This window comes from Eurosta solidaginis, chromosome 1 (genome assembly GCF_040869045.1).
Source record: "Eurosta solidaginis isolate ZX-2024a chromosome 1, ASM4086904v1, whole genome shotgun sequence".
NCBI lineage: Eukaryota > Metazoa > Arthropoda > Insecta > Diptera > Tephritidae > Eurosta > Eurosta solidaginis.
This window is the reverse complement of record NC_090319.1, coordinates 32672518-32679491: the sequence shown is the minus strand read 5'-3', so window position 1 is coordinate 32679491 and position 6974 is coordinate 32672518.

The window sequence follows — 6974 nt, the reverse complement described above, 5'->3', positions numbered from 1 at the left end:
CGCCCATTTTGAAATTTTCTTTTATTTTTATATTTTGTTGCACCATGTCATTACTGGAGTTGAATGTTGACATAATTTACTTATATACTGTAAAGATATTAAATTTTTTGTTAAAATTTTACTTTAAAAAAATTTTTTTTTAAAGTGGGCGTGGTCCTTCTCCGATTTTGCTAATTTTTATTAGGCGTACATATAGTAATAGGAGTAACGTCCCTGCCAAATTTTATTATGATATCTTCAACGACTGACAAATTACAGCTTGCAAAAGTTTTAAATTACCTTCTTTTAAAAGTGGGCGGTGCCACGCCCATTGTCCAAAATTTTACTAATTTTCCATTCTGCGTCATAAATTCAACTCATCTACCAAGTTTCGTCGCTTTATCTGTCTTTGGTAATGAATTATCGCACTTTTTCGGTTTTACGAAATTTTCGATATCGAAAAAGTGGGCGTGGTTATAGTCCGATATTGTTCATTTTAAATAGTGATCTGAGATGAGTGCTCAGGAACCTACATACCAAATTTCATCAAGTTACCTCAAAATTTACTCAAGTTATCGTGTTAACGGCCATGCGGAAGGACAGGCGGACGACTGTGTATAAAAACTGGGCGTGGCATCAACCGATTTCGCCCGTTTTCACAGAAAACAGTTAACATCATAAAATCTATGCCCCTACCAAATTTCAAAAGGATTGGTTAATTTTTGTTCGACTTATGGCGTTAAAAGTATCCTAGACAAATTAAATGAAAAAGGGCGGAGCCACGCCCATTTTGAAATTTTCTTTTATTTTTGTATTTTGTTGCACCATGTCATTACTGGAGTTGAATGTTGACATAATTTACTTATATACTGTAAAGATATTAAATTTTTTGTTAAAATTTTACTTTAAAAAAAAAATTTGTTTAAAAGTGGGCGTGGTCCTTCTCCGATTTTGCTAATTTTTATTAGGCGTACATATAGTAATAGGAGTAACGTCCCTGCCAAATTTCATCATGATATCTTCAACGACTGACAAATTACAGCTTGCAAAAATTATAAATTACCTTCTTTTAAAAGTGGGCGGTGCCACGCCCATTGTCCAAAATTTTACTAATTTTCCATTCTGCGTCATAAATTCAACTCATCTACCAAGTTTCGTCGCTTTATCTGTCTTTGGTAATGAATTATCGCACTTTTTCGGTTTTACGAAATTTTCGATATCGAAAAAGTGGGCGTGGTTATAGTCCGATATCGTTCATTTTAAATAGCGATCTGAGATGAGTGCTCAGGAACCTACGTACCAAATTTCATCAAGTTACCTCAAAATTTACTCAAGTTATCGTGTTAACGGACGGACGGACGGACGGACATGGCTCAATCAAATTTTTTTTTCGATCCTGATTATTTTGATATATGGAAGTCTATATCTATCTCGATTCCTTTATATATGTACAACCAACCGTTATCCAATCAAACTTAATATACTCTGTGAGCTCTGCTCAACTGAGTATAAAAACAGAAATAATTTGAACGATAACAAAACAGCCTTAACACATCATTGTAGCGCTACGGGACATTGTCCAGATTTAGACAATGTGAGAATTTTGCAACAAGAGAAGCAATATAATAAGAGATACATACTTGAAATGCTTCATATTATCAATATAGAGAGCGACAAATGGATAAATTTAAAAACAGACACGGAAAATTGTGCTTCGGCCTATAGGCAGCTAATAACCAGAAACGAAAAAGCTCTTTGAGAGTAATTTGTTAGTTTAATGTCCCACCAATATTCGTATTATAATGTTAGACAACAACAGTTTACCTGTAGCTGATATATGTACATATATATGTATGCTGAGCGCGACGTACAGTTGGAGAAATTTGTACATGGTTGTTTTTGTCAAAATTTGTTTATATTTACGGTATTTATTTGTTTACATTATATTTTTTATATTCGTTTAATATGTAATCTTTTAAAATTAGTCGATCAGGCACAGCCAAGAGTGTAAGTTGTGTTATAGGGATGTACGTAAAATGCACTTTTTGATGTTTTTATTGTTTTGTAATCTTTTTAGTCCTGAGGATGATCTCAGATTGAGGTCGAAATATCGATAAACATTAAACAAGTATATTTAATGAAAGATATAAAATATTTGGTTTTGATTTATGCGTGGCCTTCATCTCGAAAAATTTAATGAAATTAATATAAAAAATCTAATTGTTTAGGCGAAGATTTATTTAGGTCAATTCTTTGCCAGGCTTATAAAAGAAGCCGGCAATTTAGGAATTAGAAAAATACAGTTGTCCTTAGGAGACAAATTGTTTAAAGATAAGTATGCCCGGGTAGACACATTTAAAGAAATTGGTACCAAAGTTCTCAAAAATCGAATTATAGCATTAACTCCAGAAGTTATGCACGTGACAAATAATGAAAAAATTTAAGAAATTCTTCACAAATTTCATGACGATCCTGTTTTTGGTGGCCACCCACGAATAAATCGCATGACAAATAAAATAAAGCAAAAATACTATTGGAAAAGAATGAAAAACGACATCAGAAAATATATCAAAAAATGCACTCATTGCAATAAAAATAAAATAATAAAAAACTTGAAAGAACCTATGATTATAACCGAAACGCCCACAAACGCGTTCGACACAGTACAAATAGATACGATAGGCCCTCTTCCCAGGTCGGAAAATGAAAATGAATATGCAGTTACTATAATATGTGACTTAACTAAGTATTTAGTTGCAATACCAATACCCAGCAAACACGCAAAAACAATAGCCAAAGCGATATTCGAAAATTTTATCCTAGTTTATGGTTGCATGAAGACAATTATAACAGATATGGGAAGCGAATATAAAAATAGCTTATTTGAAGAATTATGCAAGCAGGGGTGACTCTAGAATTTGTTTGTACGATATGGGTATCAAATGAAAGGTGTTAATGAGTATTTTAAAAGGGCGTGGGCCTTAGTTCTTAAGGTGGGCGCCTTTTCGAAATATCGCCATAAAGGTGGACCAGGGGCGACTCTAGAATTTGTTTGTACGATATGGGTATCAAATGAAAGGTGTTAATGAGTATTTTAAAAAGGAGTGGGCCTTAGTTCTATATGTGGACGCCTTTTCTAGATATCGCCATAAACGTGGACCAGGGGTGACTCTAGAATGTGTTTGTACGATATGGGTATCAAATTAAAGGTATTAATGAGGGTTTTAAAAGGGAGTGGCCCTTAGTTGTATATGTGAAGGCGTTTTCGAGATATCGACCAAAATGTGGACCAGGGTGATCCAGAACATCATCTGTCGGGTACCGCTAATTTATTTATATATGTAATACCACGAGCAGTATTCCTTCCAAGATTCCAAGGGCTTTTGATTTCGCCCTGCAAAACTTTTTCATTTTCTTCTGCTTAATATGGTAGGTGTCACGCCCATTTTACCAAGTTTTTTTCTAAAGTTATATTTTGCGTCAATAGACCAATACAATTACCATGTTTCATCCCTTTTTTCGTATTTGGTATATAATTATGGCATTTTTTTCATTTTTCGTAATTTTCGATATCGAAAAAGTGGGCGTGGTCATAGTCGGATTTCGGCCATTTTTTACACCAATACAAAGTGAGTTCAGATAAGTACGTCAACTGAGTTTAGTAAAGATATATCGATTTTTGCTCAAGTTATCGTGTTAACGGCCGAGCGGAAGGACAGACGGTCGACTGTGTATAAAAACTGGGCGTGGCTTCAACCGATTTCGCCCTTTTTCACAGAAAACAGTTATCGTCCTAGAATCTACGCCTCTACCAAATTTCACAAGGATTGGTAAATTTTTGTTCGACTTATGGCATTAAAAGTATCCTAGACAAATTAAATGAAAAAGGGCGGAGCCACGCCCATTTTAAAATTTTCTTTTATTTTTGTATTTTGTTGCACCATATCATTACTGGAGTTGAATGTGGACTTAATTTACTTATATACTGTAAAGATATTAACTTTTCTTTTAAAATTTGAATTAAAAAAAAAAATTTTTAAAAAGTGGGCGTGGTCGTTCTCCGATTTTGCTAATTTTTATTAAGCAGGCATATAGTAATAAGTGTAACGTTCCTGCCAAATTTCATCATGATATCTTCAACGACTGCCAAATTACAGCTTGCAAAACTTCTAAATTACCTTCTTTTAAAAGTGGGCGGTGCCACGCCCATTGTCCAAAATTTTACTAGTTTTCTATTCTGCGTCATATGTTCAACTCACCTACCAAGTTTCATCGCTTTATCCGTATTTGGTAAGGAATTATCGCACTTTTTCAATTTTTCGAAATTTTCGATATCGAAAAAGTGGGCGTGGTTATTGTCCGATATCGTTAATTTTAAATAGGGATCTGAGATGAGTGCCCAGGAACCTACATACCAAATTTCATTAAGATACCGCAAAATTTACTCAAGTTATCGTGTTAACGGACAGACGGACCGACGGACGGACGGACGGACATGGCTCAATCGAATTTTTTTTCGATACTGATGATTTTGATATATGGAAGTCTATATCTATCTCGATTCCTTTATACCTGTACAACCAACCGTTATCCAATCAAAGTTAATATACTCTGTGAGCTCTGCTCAACTGAGTATAAAAAAAAGGGGGTTACATAAAGATAGATATAGCTTGAAATATTACGAGCAAAAGTAAGAGAAAAGGAAGGGACCCCCCCAACAGGACAAACTTAGCCGGACTTAAATATTCATATTAGATTTCGTTTTCAATTTCGGCCCAATAAAGTGGGAAACTGTTGGAGCATTTTTTTTCTCTCCCTTTATATGCTACACGCACTTACATACATTTTCATAGCGTAAATAGCTGCTCGTAGTTCAACATTTTTTTTGTTCTGAAGTTGTCTTGGGACGATGCTATAATCAGCCTTGTTTTGGCTTTGGAGCCTAGGCGGTAGCCCTGGTTAAGAAACCTGTACTACCGTAAAAATTTTATTTTGTAGCATACATACGTTAATAATAATGAAATTTGAATAAACTTTGTAATTTAAATGGGAATGCTGGTGTTCTGGCTCATTTAGAAGGCACGTAGGGTTACCAGGTAAGGTGCCACCGAAATACAGGTGGCCATGGATTTGAGGGTGGGCAAAGCACCGGGCGTCGCAGACCACCCGCGGCGCCCCCTATATATATTCGGCCCTTTTCTTTTTTTCATTTTAATTTTCAGCTTTTTTTTTTGCAATTTTATTTTTCAGCAGTTTTTTTTTGAATTTTGATTTTAGAGTTAGTAACCGATCATGTCCGGTTCGGTAATTTTTGTTGCGTTTAGTTTCTTTTGAGTATCTTTTTTTGAATTTGAATTTAAATCTTTGAATGTCAACGGTCTGTCCGTGACATCCGGTTCGGCCGGATGCTGTTTTATTTTGAATTGATAAGCGTTTTGAGTCGGTCTCTGCGCTTCTGTTAGTTTTTTGAATCTGACAGCTGAGTCTTTTAAAGGCATGATATGACCTTTTTTTCTGCTTATGGCGCGGGAACAGTAAGGTTGGCAAGGACCCGCCCCAACCGACAATGACTAGCCACTGTGCACCAACACATCTTGCCGACGGCCTTCCTTACTGCTTCCATTGTAAATGCGTAACTATAACACGATAGCTTGTTCAAATCCTTCAAGTGTTTGGATGAGTTACCGCATTGCTTAAATCGAAATAAAGACAACCGCGATAATAAACAAAAACACTCTGAAGACTCACCTAACGCTTTGAATCTTAATCCTGCTCAGAACATTAATCTTCCGCAAGTGGAGCTCATAGACTTGGCTTCCCCATCCACATCTAAGGCCGCGGAAAAAACCTTAGAGTCTCAAACTGTAACTTCTGAAACTGTAACTTCTCAATCTGTGACTTCTTATTCAGAAGCACCGGCTAAGAAGCTGGTTGTAGTCCCGCTCAAAAAATCGATTTTTGTATCTCGCTTTGACAAAGACACTTCCGTTGAGGATATCAAGTCTTATGTCACTTCGAAAATTAAGGCTGACGGCATGACTTTAAGAAAATGTAAATTTAATTACGAAAGAAACATTTCTTCATTTAGAATTGATGTCTACTCAAAAGATTTTGATAAACTTTTGGACAGCGCATTTTGGCCGCCAGGGGCTTTTGTTCGCGAATTTGTGCATAAGACTATTAAGATTACTCAAAATGTAGCAAAAATTCCTCCTCAAATTTCCGATCCAAAAAACTTAATTTAACATCTTGCTTAAGCATTTACTATCAAAACGTTAGAGGCTTAAATACCAAATTAACTGACTTATATTTGAAAACCATTCACTGTAATAACTATAATATTATTGCTTTTACCGAAACATGGCTGAAACCCAATGTTTTAAATTCCGAAATTTTTTGCGGTGAGTATCAGACCTATAGAAATAATCGCTTAAATAGGACCGGAGGTGGTGTCTTGCTAGCTGTACATTCTTCAATTCCAACTGAAGATGTTAATTTAGCCGAAGTTGATTCCATCGAGTTTAAATGCATCCGAATCTTACTAGGCCGGGCTCATATTTACTTAGCCGTTTGCTATATTCCACCGTCTTCTGATCTATCAGTGTATATGCACCATATTTCACTGTTACAATCAGTCAATTCGATGATAAAGCCCACGGACTCAATGATTGTTTTAGGCGACTTTAACCTGCCACATACATATATCTTGGAATACCGTTGATCACAATATTGTCCCCGTATCATCCAAGATGCATAACAATGACTTTTTGGATGGAATTACTGATCTTTGCCTTAATCAGATCAACTTCTTCCCGAATAAGTATGGAAAATTCTTAGACTTAGCATTTGTTGACGACATATCTAAATTCTCTATAAATCGGTGTAAACCTCTTGTTTTGCCAGAAGACGTTTACCATCCTTCTCTTGAGATTACTTACGAAATCATAAGCAACGAAGTCGGCTGCACTAACAAAACACGTGTCTCTACCAGATGC